Genomic DNA, 22,132 nt, shown 5'->3' on the forward strand with positions numbered 1-22,132 from the left:
GGCTTCCTATTGCAGGTAGGTTAAAATCCTAACTACTTGATATGGGCTTCAGGGCCTTCTTTGCACTGACTGCTGACGGTAGGTGATAGTATCTCCTATCTCATGACAGTCCCTTGCCACCCCCATTGTTTCTTTCATTTTGAAATATGTTGTCTTCTGTCAGTTTCAAGCTAAGCCAAGCTCATTCCACCCTAAGGCCTTTATGCTTCTTGTTTCTTCTCTGGAATGTTCTTCATCTAAGTCTTGTTCACTCCTTCTGACTTTTGAGGTTTCAATGCAAACCTTCAGAGAGACCTCCCAGACCACCCACTTTAAATAGGTCCTTCAATTACTTACAGAGCCCAGCTTTTCCCCCATTTACAGCACATGTCACAAGTATTTTAATTATCTTTTTTGTTTACCTATTTTGGTAAGTATTCATGGTGTTAAACAAATAATTCCTTTGTCTGCCATTCTGGGCACAAGAGAGAATTGCTCTTCCTGGCTTGTAGTTGAATAATATCATGTAACTAATTTTGGCCTATTAGTTATGAGCAGACGTGAAATGAGTCACTTCCAGGCTTGTCATTGTAAGACCCTTCAGAACTCTTTCCTTCTACTACAGCAACTAGCAACATGCAAGATAGTGGCTGCACAGTCAGTCTGGGTTCCTGTGTAACTACAATGAGCAGAGCTCCCTCACCATCCCATAATGGATATATAGGATGAATATGAATTAAACTTTTATTGTTTTCAGCCATTGAAATTGTGGTGTTTATTACTAGAGGAACACTGAACCAATCTTGACTAACACAGAAATTAGTATCAGAATGGGAATGTTACTAGAACAAAACCTTTAAATAAATGGCATTGGCTTAGTGGCTGGGGAGTACACAACAAAGGAAGTGATAGGAGAAGCCATAAAGACGGTGATTCATACTCACAGGAGTGAAACCTTTGGCAAAACTGTAATAATATGGGGAAGCTCTAGTAGTTCTAGAGGAAAAGGCCAGAAAATGGAAAGCTAGTGGCATGTATCAGTAACTATTGACTATATAAAATACTGTTACTGGTGGAGGGTGTCCAGGTTCTTGGCATTGTGAACAAAGAATTGGACAAAATGCACAAAGCAAGGAAAGAATGAAGCAACAAAAGCAGAGATTTATTGAAAATGAAAGCACACTCTGTAGCGTGGGAACATGCTGGAGAAAGTGGCTCAAGGACCTGGTTACAGAATTTTCCGGGGTTTAAATACCCTCTAGAGGTTTCCCATTGGTTACTTGGTGTACACCCTATGTAAATGAAGTAGTGGCCCGCAGTCAGTCTGATTGGTTGCAGGAGGGGACTAATCAGAGACTGAAGCAAAGTTACAGTTACACCCTATGCAAACCACTAATTGGTTGCAGAAAGTGACGAGTCAGAGGCTGAAGTGAAGTTACAAAGTTATACTCATATGCAAAGGAAGACTTGGCCTGTGACCAGCCTGATTGGCTGCAGGAGGGGACCAGTCACAGGTACTTACAATTTTTTATCTGCCACCCAGAAAAGATGGGGGTTGCAAAGGCTGCCTTGAGTCCATTTGTTACTTGGGCATGGGAAGTTGGGGTTTTCCTTTTGATTTAGTTTTAGGAAGTCAGTGTGAATCGGCCTTAGATAATTAAAAAAAGATTTAATTAATCTCCCTGCCTCCAGACCCTATTCTCCTGTCTCAATATTACAGGAAATGATGAGATTAGAAAATAATTATCCAGCTTGCAGTTAGGAATGAAAGTGATTATAGGGAGCTATAAACTTGGAGACATGTACGTTTAGAAGATGCAAGTGATTCTCATTATTATTCATTAAAAACAAAACTGAGATGAACAACAAAGGTTGATTAGAACTCAACCTCTTGGCAAGGATCAAATTACAGGTGTGACAGTCACACCCATGACTAAAACCTCCGAATAGCTTAAAGTAGTACCCCATGAATCTTTTCAGTTGAACAATGGCACAGGTCTTCCCATGACAGAGTTGGATAGATTCAAGGTACCTACAAGAAAGAAGTAAAAGAGAAAGTTGTGACTTAGTGCAGTGGAGACACACACAATCACGGTATGTGGAGCTAGCTGGAATCAAATATGGAAGAAGCTGGCTAAATTTTTGAGAGACATGCCAAAATAGCTATTAGTCAAGACTAAAGGAAACTGTAAATAGACTCCAAGTGGGAGTGGGACTTCAGCCTTCTGTGGACAGAGTTGTCTGAGAACGCTGCTCAGACTCTTAAGGAGAACACATTTTCCAGTGCTCACTTAAGGACAAGGAGGCCGGCTCACACCTGTAATACCAGCACTTTGGGAGGTCGAGGCGGGTGAATCACGAGGTCAGGAGTTTGAGACCAGCCTGGCCAACATGGTGAAACCCTATCTCTACTAAAAATACAAAAAATTAGCCGGGCATGGTGGCAGGTGTCTGTAAAATCTCAGCTACTCTGGAGGCTGAGGCAAGAGAATCGCTTGAACCTGGGAGGTGGAAGTGGCAGTGAGCCGAGATCACGCTGCTGCACTCCAGCCCAGGCGACAGTGCAAGACTCTGTCTTCAAAAAAAAAAAAAAAAAAAAAAGATAAGGACAGGGATAATGTGGTGTAAACCCAAAAGTATCTGAGACAGGTCCTCAATCAATTTAGGAGTTTATTTTTCCAAGATTAAGGACATACCTGGAACAAATGAACATGGAATCGCAGAAACAGTCTGTGGTCTGTGCCTTTCTTCAAAGATGATTTTGAGAGTTTCAGTATTTAAAGGGGAAAAGTGGGCTGGAGGAGAGAAAGGGAGGGTATGATAATCCACATGTTGCCAGAGAAAAGGAGCAGATAGAGAAATAGTCAATTGTGTATTTGTCTCATACTCAGTAAACCAGCATACTTTACATAAGGTGAACCTAGAGAAGCTACCTGTGGAGATGTTTAACCTTTTATCTCTTGCTATCTGCTTAGGAACAAAAAGGAAAGTCAGCTTCTTGCATGACTCAGCTTTCAGCTTAATTTTGTTTTTTTTGTTTTTTTTAACATTGTGAACTGGAGTTGTTTTTATTTTCCTTTCACATTTCGCTGCCCTTTTCTTTTTAAAATCTTTCAGAGAAAGCATTTTAGAAGAAAATGAGTCTCTGGTTTTGTCTGATCTCTCGTGCCTAGGACAGTTTATTCCTAGAAAGACAGGTCCCACATTGTTAGGAAAGCTCATTTTTAGCAGGTTGTAAGGTCTCGCATCCCACAAAGAAAAAAAAAATGGGAGAGGAAGAGAGAGAAAGAAAACAACAAACAAACAAAAAGTGAAAACAGTCTTGGAAAACTGATATAGGCCATATTACTCTGAAGTCCATACATCAGTAGGCAGGTATAAAAGTGGTTTATGTATATAAATAGGTTGCTGTTATTCTCTTGCAAAGTTTAAGTTGTCTAGCTTCAGTTTGCATGGCTTTAAGAAGAGCACAGCTTAATTCTTAGTGATTTCAAGTCAGGAAAAGTGGACAAAAAAGGAAAAAAGAAGGCAAAAAATTGAAAACATTAGTTTGGAGACTTGTAGTCAGGAAAAATTTTAGAATTCAGTCTAAATTGTGGAAAATAATAAAAATCAGAAACATTAGGCAAGACTAGAATCTAATAACAGGTGTACTATAGTTTACTTTGAAAAGTAATTTTTCTGTCTCCAATTTTCAAATTTTATTAAAGACAAAATCATAGTAGGACCAATTTATGTTTCAAATAAGTTTTAGTTCTATTTACTTGGCTTGATTATTTGCATAAAGTTCAGCAAGAATAATCATTTGCCATGCAGGCTCTCTCTTTCTCTTTATAAAATTGGCTTTGCTGGAAGCTTTTCGTAAGGAATCTAAGATTTGAGCTTTTTAAAAGCCTTGAGCCCAGCTAAGAATTTATTGTGCCTGCAGATACCTGTGTGAATTGGGTGAATTCCTCTTTTTTCAAGGTCCCAAGAAAACTTGAGTTTCCTGGGCCTGTCAGAAAGTGACATTCTTTACTTACCACAAGTCAGGATTCTGCAAATAACAATGTATGATCCCAGGTTTTCCAAGGGGCTTTTATTGGTTTTATAGGTCAGCCTCATTTTCTCAAGGCCATCTGAAAATGTCATTACAATCAAAGTCTTGATAAAATCACCAGTGTCTCCAATTATGTCCTTTTAAAAGAAAATAGATTCTTATTGAATTTATGCAAAGAACTATATTGTCATAAACTAAGGATATTCACCAAATAGTTTCCAAATTCTGAAGCAATTGCAATGGAATTGTTTTAAATTTTTCTTATTAGAGTATAATTTACTCAATTGTTAAAAGCTGTAAACAGCTTAAAGAAGAGAAAACTTTCTTGACTCTAGAAAACAAAACAGAAAGAATCAGCAAGTGTTTTAGACAAAAAGCCGTAAAAGAGGATTTCAATCTTTTGTTAGTTCAGTCCATGCAATTAATTCCTGTTCTGCTCGATATTGGATCAGCAATCCTGAATACATCAGCTCTCCATGAGAGTTCTGGGAGTTTTCTTTCTCTTTATTCCAATGGCATATTTTCTAAAGACATTAGAAACCTATATTTAAGAGTACTCCTCAGAGTTCTATAGCTGATTATAAACCACCCTATAAAAGGATGAAGTAAAACAATCACGGATGACAAAAATCTTAGAATAGCCATGGGTAAAGATACAAATGACAAGGAAGTTTGGTTACTTCTGTGGCATACAACAGTTTTACATAGCAATTATAATTATTACTGATAATACATACTAAGACATATCAGAACCTCAGGAATCTCATACAATTTTGGAACACTTGCTAATGACACATTTATATAAATATAATCAAGCCAGTTGCAGTGGCTCACGCCTGTGATCCCAACACTTTGGGAGGCCAAGGCAGGTAGATCACTTGAGGTCAGGAGTTTGAGACCAGCCTGGCCAACATGGTGAAACCCCTCTCTGCTACAAATACAAAAATTAGCCAGGCATGGTGGCGGACACCTGTAGTCCTAGCTACTCAGGAGGCTGAGGCAGGAGAATTGCTGGAACCCAGGAGGCAGAGGTTGCAGTGAGTTGAGATCATGCCGCTGCACTCAAGCCTGGGTGACAGAGTGAGTGAGACTGTATCTCATAAATAAGTCAATAAATAAATAAATATTATCCAAAGAAGTTTAAACACCATTTTATATTTGACAATGCCTCCTGTATGATTTTATTATACCAAATAAGCTGAATGTGTCTCTTTTGGACTTCAGGGGACCTAATATCAAAACATTAATGAAGCCAAAAGGATTGAATTTATCATTTGATTTTGGAAAGTCTGTCAGATATTAAAAGTTTAAAACTCTTGGTATCACAAAATAGAGTCACAAGTCTTGTAAAATAAGTCATTTATTTAGCCAAAGTGATAACTCACAGATTTCAAAAGAAAAAGGCAAAAACTTTTATTCTTTGAGAAAGGAAATTTTACTTTCCCAAACAATAAGCCCTAATAAAGACAGCATGAGGCGATTAAATCTGTCTCTCAAATTTCATAAACAAATCTATTAAATTTTATTTTTTGGTGTTTTTTTGTCTTTGTTTTTTTTGGTGAGACAAGGTCTTTCTCTGTTGTCCAGGCTGGAATGCAGTGGCATGATCTCAGCTCACTGCAACCTCCACTTCTTGGGCTCAAGTGATCCTCCTGCCTTAGCCTCCTGCGTAGCTTAGTCCTGAATAGCCGGAACTACAGGTGTGTGCCACCCCACCAGGCTAATCCATTACATTTTAATCATCTTGATCATAAGATATAATTTCTATAAACCTTTTAATAACCTTTTATTTTTTTTTAAAGAGTGGGTTAATGCTCCAAGAAAACCTTGTTAATCTGACACAGAGGCTCAGATGCTCATCTTGCATAGTTTGCCATTGATATTAATTTTTAATTTACAGAGAAACTTTGAACTAATTTTCTCTACCAAAATCAGCCATATAATCTCACACACTCAGTGTGAGATTTCACACTAGTTCCTGGGCCTAGAGGGGTTGAATAGTTTTAACTTCTGACCCTGTGTCTCATGAATGCAGTTTACTTTGATTGTCATATTCTCTCAGGTCTGAAGATAAGGCTTTAGCTGATGTCAGTGCTTAAGAATTAGCAAGATGTGGTGTCCATTTTAGATCCAGGAGTCAAAGCCCTGTAACTTAACAGCACAAAGACTTTAAAAAGAATACAGAAAATTACATGGATGTAATAACCTTAAGTTTTTAAAATCTCAGTTTTCTAGGACTTGAATAATTCAGAAGAGTGTGGCCTAGGTCATAAGTGGAAGTTTTTTATTTAATAGAAGAGTTTAAAGCTAAGAGCACAGAATGTTATGTTGGAAGAAAACATTTTCATTAGACCTTTGGGATAAAACATTTTTAGCATCAGGCCACAACTACAGTTAGAACCTGAGGAAAAAACTTATAAGAGCTTATGAAAAAGGCCTTCTCAAAGGGGATAGAAAGCCGAAAACAGCGAGACACAATAAAAGTTGAGCTTTTGGGTTAAAAATGTTAAAATCTCTTATAATTTTATAAGAATAAATTAATACTTTAAGAAAATTTTGTTTTTCTAAACTTCAGTTTATTAATATATATTTTTAATATTAAAGGCCAATCTCTAGAAAGACTAGTATAAATATTTCCTTTTAATTATAGCCAACTTGATCACATAAAGTTTTTTTTCATAATTTCTTTATACAAACCTTATTATGACTTACACAAACCATTTATAACATGGTTGGACTTCTGGTTTCATCCCACTTTCTTTAATAACCAGTCATTTTATTTTGGGACAAAAAATTCATCACACAAGATTCTTTCTCATATAGAATTTTTTTCCTTTTAACTTTTCTTACCAAAAAACTCCTTTTATATTCATAATTTTCTTTACATTTCTCTTATTTACTGGTTCTGTTTACCTTGTTTGATAAATAACCTTTAAATAATGTTTGACTTAGACAAAAATTATTTTTTTAATAAGAACACCTCTTTTTTTTTTTTTTCTGAGATGGAGTCTTGCTCTGTAACCCAGGCTAGAGTGTAGTGGCATGATCTCAGCTCACTGCAACCTCCGCCTCCTGGGTTCAAGCAATTCTCCTGCCTCAGCCTCCCAAGTAGCTGGAATTATAGGTGTCTGCCACCATGCCCAGCTAATTGTTTTTTGTATTTTTAGTACAGACGGGGTTTCACCATGTTGGCCAAGCTAGTCTCGAACCCCTGACCTTGTGATCTGCCCACCTTGGCCTCCCAAAGTGTTGGGATTATAGGTGTGAACCACCGCGCCCAGCCAATAAGAACACTTCTTTTAGAAAAATGGTTTCCTATAATGTAATTTTTTAAAAAATCAGAAATGACCCAGACATTTAATACGTATTTATTATTTAATTTCAGATTCTAAGGTATATTACAAGTTTATTTACAAGCATTTATTCCATTACATTTGCCTAATTAATTTTTTAGTAGTTTACCTAGATTACTTATGAAAATTGTGATAGTCATCATTTAAAATTATTTCTCTGTTAACCATTTTTATAACCTGTGAATTTCAGGTGTTTATACCTAAGTAAGAACCTTAAAGTTAAATAAATGTGTGTGTGTGTTTTGCGAACAACTCAGGATTTAGCTGTTTTCATTAATCCAACAATATTAAATGCCTTATTTATCAAAAAATTGCACAAAGATAATCCCCTTTTGGGCTGCATTTATAACTTTATAAGCATCATGCAAAATCTTGACACCTTATAATATTTAGCAGAGATAAATACACAACCACTTGACCAAAAAATCTAAACAATAATGCAAGATTGTCCAATCTTTTGGCTTTCCTGAGTCACATTGGAAGAAGAAAAATTATCTTAGGCCACACATAAAATGCACTAACTCTAGTGATAGCTGATGAGCTAAAAAAAAAAAAAACACACACACACAAGATAATCTCATAATGTTTTAAGAAAGTTTACGAATTTGTGTTGGGCCATACACAAAGCCATTATGGGCCACATGCAGCCCAGGGGCTGTGGGTTGGACAAGCTTGCAATAATGTATGTAGATAATTCTGAAGACATTTCTAATATTATTTTACTACTAATTTTAAAGCCTGCCTATTTATTAAAGATTTACTTAAGTTATATAAATTTGAGAATCCTTTGGGCTTATTTACTTAATGAATATTCCTTTATTTTTAAACCAATTTGGTACCTTATGGCCACAACACATAACAAAACACGTGTATGTACATGTAAACACACCTAAGCACACATACACACCCATACAAATAAAGATCCTATAGCCTTGACTTTGGAATTCTAACCATGAAATAGCAATACAAACTCACCAGTTTACAAAAAAAAAAAAAAACGGTTGGATGTGAACAGTGGTTTTTATCTCCACACCAGTAGCAATGCAATCAAGGACCTCCATTTTTCTAAGAAAAAGAGAATGAATTATTATTGTGTTTTATTTTTTTCTCTTCTTTTATCTTTTCTCCATTTTCCCCACCCTCTACTTTCTGCTTAGCCCTTTAGAAATGCAATTATAACCTTTTACCTTCCTTTCACCAGACACTCCCTACAGGAAAAGTTCATCTAACTATGTGCTTAGAAGCTTCAGGGTGGAACTCTCACCCATGAGGAGGTTGCCTGGAGAGACAATGGTCAATCTACAACCCAAAGTATACCTGCTATGAAAATCTCTCTCACTTGAAGAGTTTTGGGCACCTTTACAACCTAGTTCTGTCCAGGAAGGTACCAGCAGTTGTCAGCTCAACCACCCAGCAGATAAGGCACTGAAGAGAGTTATGTGGATCCCCACCTGCTCACTTTCTTCCCTGTGTGCCATTCATGTCAAGCCCCCTTTAAAAAGTGTCTGCGTTCTGCCTCCAAAAGCAAAGTGGTACCCTTAAGGCAGGAAGCTTATTCCCCTAAGCTTGCTTTGGAATAAAAAGTCACTTTCTTTATACCAGACCTTGCTCTTGTTAATTGGACTCTGTAAGCAGTGAACAACTGAAGTGGTGTTTTGGTTATCGAAAAGTTCTCTAAACTAGAAAAAATTACATTTTCTTAAGCAAAAACCACATATTCATGTTTTTTGTAAACTTCACCAAAAACATCCTGCTCTCCTGCTATGCTCTTTTTTTTTTTTTTTTTTTTTTTGAGATGAGTCTCGCTCTGTCGTCAGGCTGGAGTGCAGTAATATGATCTCAGCTCACTGCAACCTCCACCTCCCAGGTTTAAGCAATTCCCCTGCCTCAGCCTCCTGAGTAGCTGGGACTACAGGTGCGTGCCACCCCGCCTGGCTATTTTTTTTTTGGTATTTTAGTAGAGATGGGGTTTCACCATGTTGGCCAGGCTGGTCTCGATCTCCTGAACTCATGATCTGCCTGCCTCAGTCTCCCAAAGTGCTGGGATAACAGGTGTGAGCCACCACGCCTGGTCTATTCTAACTCTTAGTAACCCTACTCCCAGTAAAAAACCTAGGATTACTTAATTTAACATGACATGAGTTTAAGATTTTAAATTATTGGAGAGAATTTTGAGACTATATTTACCAAATTAATCTTACCAAAGATTACTAAAGTCATGTGAACTGAAAAGCCTCTGAATTAGTTTCTATTAGTCTGATAAATGCTTACTTTTCTTTAGGCTAATTAATTAGAGCTCTTTTATATAATTGGTAGTGAAATATTATTTCCACATGCTGTACATGAACATATAGGCATATCAGACTCAGACAGACAGATCTTATGGATTTAAAGTTTTTCATTTGCCTGTTTTCAAAAATTTTCTCTTCCCTACTTTAGACTATTAATTTATTGATTATCTCTTCCGTATCCTACACAATTGTTAACGAAATTTGGATCTCCAAAGACCTAACTTTAGGTAAAACAAGGTAGACAATGTACATCTCAAAAGCACATTCTTAGATCTAAACAAAGGCAAAGTCTTTTATATAAACTTTAAGCCACTGTTTTCCCCTTAGTTAAAATTCCTAGTGGTTTAGGTGCAGAGACATAGATACTCTTAAAAAGAGATTTTGGCTGGGTGCAGTGCCTCATGCCTGTAATCCCAGCACTTTGGGAGGCTGATGTGGGTGGATCATTTGAGCTCAGGAGTTCTAGAGCAGCCTGGGCAACATGGCAAAACCCCGTCTCTACAAAAATACAAAAATTAGCTGGGTCTGGTGGCTCATCCCTGCAGTCCCAGCTACTTGGGAGGCTGAGGCAGGAGGATCACTTGAGCCCAGGAGGTGGAGGTTGCAGTGAGTGGAGATTTGCCACTGTACTCCAGCCTGGGTAACTGAGCTGGACTCTGTCTTGAAAAAAGAGATTTCCCTTAATTATGTAAATTTCCTTTATTAAAATAACTTAGTTTGATAGGTGATATTTTAACTGTAGCTTCATTAGATTACTGGCTTTAGGGTGGAGCCTTTTAAGGAATAGGGCCAAGAAAGCATGTACAACTTCCTTATATTCAAGAATGTTCAAAAAAACAAGTAGTCCGCTGTAGTAATGGTCATTTTCTGTAAAATCCTCAGCTATTCCCAACATTGTAGCTGTTGTCCACTGTTAAACACACCAAGGTCAAATCCTCTTACCGTACAGGGTAATCTCTGGTATCCCCCAAAAGCCAAAGAGGTCAAGTAATGCCATACAAGAAAGCAAAACCTTAGACCTGAGAATAATCTGTCCATGACTCTTGAAACTCCACAAAGAAAGCGGAACACCTCAGAAAAGGGTGAGTGGCACGTTTATTCTGAGTTCTTTAAGAGGTCCAAGTCATTAGGAGCCTTATCTAGATTTTTTTTTCCACTTCATACCGAAGATGACAAAAGAGGAAGAAGGAATAGGGTTGAAGAAAAGTAAACAAAAGAACAATTTCTTAAGAAAGGAAGCAAACAGAGAAACAAAGTGATTTTTTTTTCAGCTGTGAGGAATTTTAGCTAATTCGGAGGACTTGTTCCCATAATTTGTAATTCTCATTCCGATTTGACCAAGTCAGGTAAAGGTGGTCAAATCTGATGGGAGAAAGACTGAAGCAACAATAACAAACCAAAGAATATAATTACTGAGCGCTGTAATGGTAAAGAGGAATTAAGACTAGCTGGTTGTCAATCTCAACTTTTAGTCATTAAGGAGAATTTTCAAGACAAAATCCCAATTCAGCTACTTACTAGGAGTGCGGCTCAGGCTCAAGGCTGCTTTCTACCATCTTAGAAGCAGAAAAAAACCTCAAACTTGCCTTTCCTCTTGGAAGCAAGCTGAAAATCCAGAAAGGAGTTGCCTGCACTCCATCAACATGGAAACAGAAAAACTTTCCTTGTTGGAAGTGAGTGAAACTCCAGAAAAGGAGTTGTACAGCAAGATAAACCTTAGATCTCAACCAAATTTGGGGAGATCAGGGATTCTCTGGAGAGGAAAACTCTGCACCTCAGCAAATTGTCCCATTGGTTTGAGCAATAAAGATAGTTCAAGCTGGTACCAAGCATTGATAGATTTGTCAGAGGTCAGGGCCACCTCCAGAGTTCCCCGTATTGGTCACCAATTTGTAAACCAAAATGTATCTGAGACAGGTCTCAATCAATTTAGAATTTAGTTTGCCAAGATTAAGGACATACCTGGAACAAATAAACGTGGAATCACAGGAAGTCTGTGGTCTGTGCCTTTCTTCAAAGATGACTTTGAGGGCTTCAGTATTTAAAGGCGAAAAGTGGCTGGAGGGGAAAGAGGGAGTGTGTGATAGTACACATGCTGCAAGAGAAAAGAAGCAGGTAGGGCAATAGTTAATTGTGTATTTGTCTTGTGGTCAGTAAATCAGCACTTTATATAAGATATGGTGAACATAGAGTGGCTACCTGTGGAGATGTTCAACCTTTTGTCTGTAGCTATCGGTTTAGGAACAACAGGAAAGGCAGCTTCTTGCATGACTCAGCTTTCAGCTTAAGATTTTTTTTTTCTTTTGGCATAGTAAATCAGGCCCCACGTTTTATTTTTTTTCATAGTGGAAAAGAACCCCTCTACACTTTGGGAGGCTGAGGTGGGTGGATCACCTGAGGTCAGGTATTCGAGACCATCCTGTCCAATATGGTGAAACCCAGTCTCCACTAAAAATACAAAAAATTAGCTGGGCGTGGTGGTGGGTGCCTGTAATCCCAGCTACTTGGGAGACAGGCAGGAGAATCACTTGAACCCAGGAGGCAGAGGTTGCAGTGAGCCAAGATTGTCCCACTGCACTCTAGCCTGGGCACGACAGAGTGAGACTCTGTCTCAAAAACAAACAAACAAACAAAAACCCTCTAGAAGGTAGAGCTAAGACCACAGGAAACAATGTGCTAGTGATGGGGGTGGGGGTGGGGGGGTACCATGGATCAGGATTGAGGCCTAATCAAGGAACATTCACACCCTGGTTGAGAGGACCCTTGCAATGTCTGCTGGGCAGGATTCCGAGAGTGCCACAGACTAATGATGGCTGTCTGTGTCTCATTCTTTCCATTTTTGAATGGGAGTGCTTATTGTAGGTATCCTGGGAGAATTCCGTCAGCGTAATTAAGAATGTGAATTAATCAAGATTCATGCCTGAATATTCAGTCACTTCACCTTTACATGGCAATGGGCCAAGACAACACCTACAAACAGGGTCTACATATTACTCAAACCCAAAGAATTTTGAGGTCTGCTTCAAAACACCAAAAAAAGAGAATTATCTTAAAAGATGGCCATGGCAGTTATAGCTGGGATCACGTTCTTTTATTTTCATACTACGAAAGTAATGCATGAATGCATGCTTATTTTTTTTAAAATTTAGGAAAACATCATTGTACACCGAGTAAAAAGTGAAAATATCGTTTATTGCAGTCCGCAATCTCTTCCTTGCACGACCCCACTTATCTCTCCATAGATAGCCACTGAAATCGTTCAGCAGAACTGATGAACTATGGTATAACTCTTAATGTGAGATAGGAAAAACATAACAAAAATGGTTTTATAAATGTATTGTGTAGACATGTGTACTTAAGAAAGTGCTAGAAGGAATCAAATATTAATCATGGCATTCACTGAATTGTAGGATTATGCTTGTTATTTGCTTTCTTCCTGATGTTTTTCTAAGTTTTCTAATTTTCTATATAAAAATGCCAATTTTATATTTATGTAGAGCAGGATTTATGTCCAATTCAATTGAAGGAATTTCAAGTCATTGCAGTAAAAAGTTTTATAAAAGTCGGGTGCAAAGAAAGAGTAATGAGGTAGGCCTACAAGACAGTCAACACAAGAAGAATTTACAAGTAATTCAATAAATACCTATTCAGTGCTAACATTGTTTTAGGAGTTAAGAAGAAAATGGTGATTAAGACAGGTAAGATCCTTCTTCTCATGGACATAAGTATGTCACAAAGGAGGCAGATTATGAACAATACATCAATAAGATAATTCAGGTAATATCTAGTGCTATGAAGAAACTAAAGAAGGGCATGGTAATAGCACATGCTGTCAGGGAGCAATATCTGCGAGACAGGGCAGTCAAAGAAGGCCTCTCTGGGGCCTTTGGAGCTGAGACTTGGATGCGAAGGACCAACCTACTCAACGCTCTGCAGCCAGAGCATTTGAGGCAGAAGAAACAGCAGTTGCAAATACCAAGGCAGGTATAGGCTTGGTTGATTCGGGGAGTGGGTGGACTCAGCTGGTACAAATCTGTGAAGGCAAGTCCTGATAGTAATGTGAACCTGTTGAATGGATGGTAGTTACACACATTGAAATGTCTGCACTTTTGGCAGGGATTTTCTTGAGAGGAAAAAGTATGACCTATAAAATATTATTGACAAAGTTTTCAAATGTGGCAAGAGCAACTGCAGTGCTAAAATGGTATTAAAACCACACAGAAGCTAGGCACGGTGGCTCACGCCTGTAATCCCAGTATTTTGGGAGGCCGATGTGAACAGATCACCCGAGGTCAGGAGTTCGACACCAGCCTGGCTAACGTGGGTGAAATCCCATCTCTACTAAAAATACAAAATTAGCCAGGAGTGGTGGCACACGCTTGTAGTCCCAGCTGTTTGGGAGACTGAGGCAGGAGAATCACTTGATGCCAGGAGGTGAAGGTTGCAGTGGGCAGAGATCATGCAACTGCTCTCCAGCTTGGGCAACAGAGCGAGACTCCGTCTAAAAAACCAAAACCAAACCAAAACAAAACAAAAAACCCACACAGAAAGCCTACATGAGTATAAAAGTCAGTTTTCTGTTTTCCTTTTTTTGTTTGCTAATACTCTAAATGTAGATTCAGTGTCACGAACAGCTAAGACACTTATAGTTACTTTTTTTATTTTTATTTTTTGAGACAGGGCCTCTCTCTGTCACCCAGGTTGGAGTGTAGTGGTGTGATCATGACTCACTGCAACCTCAATATCCCCGGCCCAAGCCATCCTCCTGCCTAAGCCTCCCGAGTAGCTGGGACTACAGGTGCACACCACCGCACCCAGCTTCTTTTTTTAAAAAAATTATTTTTAGTAGAGATGAGGTCTTAATATGTTGCCCAAGCTGGTCTTGAACTCCTGAGCTCAAGGGATCCTCCTGTCTAGGCCTCCCAAAGTGCTGGGATTACAGGTGTGAGCCACCACACCTGGCCATAGTTAGTTAAACAATTTCAAGATGAGATCTCAAAGAGCCCTTTTCTTCACCATGGCTGATTAAGCTCTCTAAAAGTAAGGTACAGTGTCAGCACTGAGTTCTAGGCAGCAGATGCTGAGTCAGCGAGCAGTACTTGTCTAAGACCTGAGTGGATTCAGAGATCTTAGCATACAGGCCATGTTGTGTGTGCGTTTGTTGGGGGTGGGATGAGGTGGGGTGTGGTGTGGCTACGAATCTGGAAGGCCACAGCAGTTGGGCTGGACATACAACTGGAAGGCAGCTATGCTCACCACTATACCACCAACGCTGGACATACAACTGGAATGATCAAATGTGGAGCTAGAGCTGCCTAGGTACCTCTGCTTCAAAGGATCCAGCTTCATTTTTAAAACAAGAGTAGGCTGTGCTTCAGTGGCCTAATTTATGGAAGATGGAGACCGTGAGGGGCCTTGAAATTATAGCTCTGATCCTTCAGAAACTACCTACCAAGGATTGGGTCCTGGTGGCAGCAGCAGACTCAGAGCGTGGCTGGCTTAGCTGAGAGAGGATGAATCATTTTAGGAAGACGGTGAGTGAACTTGATGAAACGGAGATGTTTAGTTTAAAGATAAGGGGGATCCTGACTTTTTGTAAAGTTTATTATGAGCAGAACATTACCGAGATGTTTGAATTTCTTCATTTTTGTAAATTATATTTCACTTTTTTGGTGTTTTAAAGTTTTAATTATTTTTAAATTAATACGTATTTGTACATGGAACATGTGAAATTTTGATACATGTATGCAGTGTGATTTAATGTGATTAAATCAAGGTATTTAGGATATCCATTGCCTGGAACATTGATCATTTCTTATTGTTTTATTCTTATTGCCTTTGTTTATAGAGGCAAATGTATTGTCACAGACAGAATAGAACCAACTGGAAAGTGTGCTGGTTTTTCTTTTATTAACCACAGCTATGTGGATTCTGGTGCCAGGCACCACTAGTCACTTTTGGCAGTACCTGAATTTTAGGGCACATCTTTGGTTGAGATGAATAGTCTTTGAAATGTTAGCTTTGCATTCCTAAATATATAATAGAAAAGGCAAATGTCAGTCTGACACAGGTGACAGCAGTTGCTGAAATGGACCCTGGATTCATTGTAAAACCAGATGGTTTAGGAGACAGAGATTTAGATGGCAAAGTCTGCCATATTGAGTTGAACAAATAAAACCTTAAAGGAAGAGCCAAAATCTTGATGGACTATTAAACAACAACCTGTCTTAATGAGCAGGCATCAATAACCTGTCAGTGCTGGTTACAGTAACAATGAGAAGACAATATAACCTCTACTCAGATGCATCAAGGATAACTTCCAAAAACATGCCTGTAGCTGGAGGGAAATGGATTTTCAGTTCAAGTTACACACATTGAAATGTCTGCATTTGTAACACGTCTGACTAATAATTCTGAAATGTCTTGCTTTGTATTTACTTAAGAATACATTTGGGGCAAAGGAATCAAATTCTGTAAAATGGAAAGATGGGTTACTAGGAAACATACATAAATATACACAAAGAGATACTAATGTATGTAACTGAGCAATTAACACCTATAATTTACTTTCTTCCAAATAGGTTAATTCCAGTCTCTGAAGCAGTTCACGCTGTTGACTCTGGGCAGTAGCATCTTTTCCTCACCTCGTATTGCCAGTAACTGGAGCAATATGAGGTAGGGAGAAGATGTCTCCATGACCTGCTCCTTCAGAAGCTCTGTGCTTTATCAATAGTCAACTGATAAACACTTTCCAGTGCCCAAAGCCAAAGGACTGCGGTTGTTCTTTATGTCACTTATTTCTTTATAGCTTTCCTTATGTGGCTTTTTTTCCCACCCAATGCTGGAGGATAAAGGAATGAGGAATTACAGTTCTTTGGGAAACTTCAAATGTTCAGATCCAGCAGTGAACTCTATGAATAATTATCTCGGTGTTGCAAGGTCCTCCAGTAGAAAGAGAATGAATATTTCTGCCAGCTTTAGGGTAATTTACTAAGGGAAAAAGAAGGCAATTCCAACTTCCATGAGCTGTGTCTTTGTACAACATAAAATATCTAAGTCATAAATAAACGTCTTATAAATGTTAAGACTAATGAAAATATCATGTATCAATATGTTCAACACATTTCTCTAGATTGAATAAGGCTTGGAGTATAATATTTCTGTTTTAAAGATTATAGACATTTGTTCTTTCTTTGATCTATTTTATGTCAAATTTTTGTTCAGTAACAAATCGTAAGATTGTTCTTATGAGAAAATGTGATATTTTATGATGATTCATTTCATTTTCTATCCCTAGGCACTGTATAGTAAAAATTTGGAAGCACATATATGTATATTTTCTTTCCTTTTCTGTTTTTTTTGAGACAGAGTCTCGCTGTGTCACCAGGCTGGAGTGCAGTGGCAGGATCTCGGCTCACTGCAACCTCTGCCTCCGGGGTTCGAGCAATTCTCCTGCCTCAGCCTCTCGAGTAGCTGAGACTATAGGCGCATGCCACTATGCCAGCTAATTTTTGTACTTTTTGTAGAGATGGGGTTTCACCATGTTGGCCAGGATGGTTTTGATCCCTTGACCTTGTGATCCACCCACCTTGGCCTCCCAAAGTGCTGGGATTACAGGTGTGAGCCACCACACCCAGCCTATGTGTATGTTTTCTAGTAAATTTGGGGAGGGTGCAATTGTAGTATGACCCCTTCTCTACCCTTCAAAATATGTAACTATGCAGATTCACTCTCTGGGTAGGAGCAAGTGTAATACAGATTGCATGTTATAGATATGCTGATTTTGTAGCTTAAAGTGAATGCTTAACTGGCATGCAGGCCATGAGACAGCCTTGTCACGGAGGCCTATACTTATTAACCACAGGACAGTAGATTGTGGAAAGGAGTTAGGAAGGAAAAGAATAATGGTAAAAACAAACATCCTATTGTTTTATAGATTGTCAAATGCTTTTACATGATTTCACGTGCACATCAAACTTACCCTATGAAGTTGGCTTTGTTTTAAGTCATTTTGCGGTTGTGGAAATCAAACAGAGAGAGATTCTGTGACTTTCCAAGGCCATATAAGCCTTGGAAGAGGTGGAAGAGCTGGATGCCCATGATGGCTTCAGGACTATACTATTTAGAAAAATCAGGGGAAGACATACATGGGTTGGTAAGCACTGGAGTTGTGTTCATTAAAATCCCCAGTTTCAATGCACATAATTGAGTAAATATGTTTCAGAATTTTCAGAACAGGAGATCTGGGTGTGGCTTCATCTTCTACAGTCCACGTTTGAGGATGAGATCAGAAAGAATCTTGCTTCTTTAATGACCTGGCAGCCAGAAAAGATGTCACTAGGCCTGAAGTTGAGGAGGAAGAGTTATGGAGTGAGAAAGGAAAACTGGAAATGCCTATGAAAGTCATTGTATTCCTATCAGAGTGCTCAAACTCCAAAGTATTGACATTTTGGGTCAGATAATATTTTGTGGGGAGCTGTCCTGTGCATTACAGGGTGTTGAGCACCATCCCTAGCTTCTACCCACTAAGTGCCAGTAACATTGCACCTCCTCATCCCCAGTTGCATCAGCCAGAAAAGTCTCCAGGCATTGCCAAATGTCCCTCAAGGTACAAGACCACCCCTGGTTGAGAACCATTGTTTAAGATGACTCAAACTGAATTAAGTAACCAAGATTGTATGCTTCAACTTTACCTACTGCACATGGATCGCACATGGAAATCTTTTTCCCCCTCACACTGTTGTAAAGTATTTTTTAAAGCAATGAGATAAACTTACCAAATGTATGCTTATTGGACAACTTTCTACAGATGGATAGCATTAGGGAAAATAAGAAGGGCCATTATGGTGTTAAGGAAAAAGACTTTGGGGGAAAATTCCAAATTCTTGAGACACTGGCAGTAGAATATTACCCAAGGCAGAAACTTCCTGAGTCTCCTGCTTTTACATCAAATGAGGCTGTTGGTAGGCATGTAAAATGGTGTAATCTTTTTGGAAGTCCATTTGGCCTTGACCCTGCTGTCAGGGACTCCTTCTCTGATGTATGGAAGAGCCTCTACTTCATATCAGTCTCACTGGTACTTTTGTGATTGGTACCAGTCACAAAAGCCCAGAACCACTCATTCTGAAGTTTCTATTGAGAGAAACTGTCATAACTGTCCCCTAGAAAAATAAAATAAAAATACCACAAGCAATAAGATTTTGAACCTCTTCTAAGGAGGTCATGAATAGAGACAACTTAATTTTTAAAGGGTAAGAGGCTTGTAATATTACAGCTTCCGAGTGTGGAAAGGGCACAAGGCTTAATGGAGAAATATAATATGCAATTAATGATTTGCTGGCGAAGGAATCCATCAGTGTAAAAATAAGGACACCAAATACATAAACCAAACAACTAGTATCTTGACTGTTGTTTTATCCCAGCTTCAAAACTACCTTGTAGACCTAGAAAGGAATATAATGAGAGATATAAATCCTTGCCTTGAGAGAACTTACCTGCAGGAACTTATTGATTTTTAAATATGTGGATTAAAAAATCATGTTCAACAAGGAGAAATCATTAATGGCTATTCTAGTGGACATTTGCTTTTAAAATTATTTTGGCTGTCCAGCATGTGAATGCTCATCTTATGTTTTGGAAATTACCCTTCCAATGAGTCTTGGAAGGAGGCAGACTTGCCTGTAACCATAGAAGAAGACAATGCCAAATACCAGCTCTTCAGGCATATCTCTGAGACCTAGCCTTCATCAGTGTGATGGAGCCAGCTGAGAACCCAGCAGTGTTCTTACAGCCCACCAGTGACATGCGAGCTGGAAGAATCACATTCCGTAGGAGCAGCAGCTGGAGGAGAACTGAGTTCCTTAGGGTAGCTGGCCGTGTGCAGCATCTGGGACTAGGGGCGTTGGCAGAGCAAGGGGACAGAGGGTTCTACCTTGTGATTTTGGGTGTTGTTATCAGCTGCACAACTCCCTGTCCATTTTCCAGTTCTTTCAGTGATTCTGGGAGCCACCCACTATGTTTTTAATAGATTCCATTTTCTGCTTAAGTCAGCTGGAGTTGATTTTTCTTGCCTGAAACTAAGAACCCAGAGTGATACAATCACTAGCTTGTAAGAATTACATTAACAGCCTTAGAAGCGGAAAATTTGTTTTCAAAACAAAATTCGGTTATTATAGTAGTGATAATAATAATAATAGCTAACATTTCTTAAGTATGTACTGTGTGCCAGGTGCTGTTCTATAAAATGTTCACTGCACTTATTAACTCATTAAATCCTGACAATAATCCTATAAGCAAACTGAAACACAAAGTAGTTCAAGTACACAAATGGTAAAAATGCAGACTTAGGCTTTACATCTGAGCATTTTGACTTCAGAGCCCATACTTTTTTTTTTTTTTTTGAGTTGGGGTCTCTCTCTCTGTTGCCCACACTGGATTGCAGTGGCTTTATCCTAGCTCACTGTAGTCCTGAACTCCTAGGCTCAAGTGATCCTCCCACCTCAGCCTCCTGAGTAGCTAGATAGGACTACAGGTATGAGCCATCATGCCTGGCTATTTTTTTTCTATACATATTTTTTTATTTTTAGAGATGAAGTCTTGCTATGTTGCCCAGGCTTGTCCATGCTCTTAACAGTTATCAAGTAAGAATCTGTTTACTTTGCTAAGAAACTTCCTTTTCCATAGCTTTAAATTTTTTTTCAGATTTCATTAGAGAAAGAATCTCAGTTTCTTCTTTGATAATTTCTAACACAAGACTTTATCTTCCACAGTGAGGAAAAAAGGGGCTACATTGGCATAACTCAGCCAGAGTAGAGTAGGGTCTTCATCCTTTCACTCATTCATCCACTCAGCAAATATGTAATAGCTGCCTGGGGTAGGCAGACGCCAATGATCTTTGCCTTCTGGTGTTTATGTTGTTGAATCATCCTCTCTCCTTGAGTGTGTGCTGGTCTAGTGACTTGTTTCTAACCAGTAGAATGCAGCAAAGGTGATGAGATATTACTTCTATGATAGTTTATATAAGATTGTAACTCCTCTCTTGCTGTTTCCTTCTTGGCTTGCACACATTGATAAAGCAAGCTGCCACAAAATGAGCTGCTATGTTGGGGTGGCAAAGGACTGGTGGCAGCTTTTAGCCAATAGCCAGCTGGGTGCTGAGGATCTCCTTCAAATAGCCCTTGAAGAACTGACCTCTGCCAACAACCACGTGAGCTTGGAAGCAGATCCTTTCCCAGTTGAGCTTTCAGATGAGATCCCAGCCCTGGCCAATACCTCGATTGCTGATCTGTAAGAGACACTGAAGCCGGGCACGTGCCCAGCTAAGCCATGCCCAGGGCTCCTGACCCCACAAAAACTGTGAGATAAGAATTGTGTGGTGTTTTAAGCTGCTACATTTATAGTAATTTGTTATGCAGAAATACATAATGTATGTAGTACTTTTTTTTTGTGTGTAGCAGTTTTTCTAGATAGACCAGGTCCCTGACCTCACGGAACTTTTGAAAGAAATGAACATGATAACTTCAGGTAGTTATTAGAGCTTTGAGGAGAATAAAACATGGTGATGCTATAGAGCTATTCTGTCTAATGGGGTAGGCCCTACCCATACACAGGGCTTTTCACATAAATTAAAATGAAATAAAATTAGAAATTCAGTTCCTCAGCCACAATTACTTGGTTTTAAGAACTCAGTAGCCACATGTGCCTGGCTGGTGGCTACTGTATGGAACAGCACTTTAGAACATTTCCATCATCACAGGAAGTTCTACCATGCAGAGCTATTGCAGAGAATGACTTGAGGAATGAGTGGCTTCTCTAAAATGAGAAGCCAGGGGCCAGGCGCAGTGGCTCACACCTGTAATCCAGGCACTTTGAGAGGCTGAGGAGAGTGGATCACTTGAGATCAGGAGTTTGAGACCAGCCTGGTCAACATGGTGAAACCCTGTCTCTACTAAAAATACAAAAATTATCTAGGTGTGGTGATGGGCACCTGTAATCCCAGCTACTTGGGAGGCTGAGGCAGGAGAATCACTTGAACCTGGGAGGTGGAGGTTGCAGTGAGCTGAGATCGCACCAGTGCACTCCAGCCTGGGTGACAGAGTGAGACTCCATCTCAAAAAAAATTAAAAAAGATGAAAAAAAAAATGAGAAGGTAGGGAAGGCTTCTCTGAAGGGGAATTATTTGAGGCAAGACCTAAACGATAAGAAAAAGCCAGACTTTCCAAGCACAGCTGCATTGTAAATTAAAAATAAATAAAATAAAGAAAAAGCCAGACCTGCAAAGATCTGGAGATGGGATGTGTTTGGCGGAGGGAACAAGATGCATGAAGATGTACGGCAAAAACCCTCAGGGTGTATTTGAAGACAGTGTGGTTGGAACTTAGGTGAAACAGGAGAAAAGGAATAGCAGTGAGGCAGGAATGGGAAGCTAAGGGGCCAGGTGGTGTAGGTTCTTGTGTCCAGGTTAAGGGTCT

The sequence above is a fragment of the Pongo pygmaeus genome, chromosome 6, assembly GCF_028885625.2.
Source record: "Pongo pygmaeus isolate AG05252 chromosome 6, NHGRI_mPonPyg2-v2.0_pri, whole genome shotgun sequence".
NCBI lineage: Eukaryota > Metazoa > Chordata > Mammalia > Primates > Hominidae > Pongo > Pongo pygmaeus.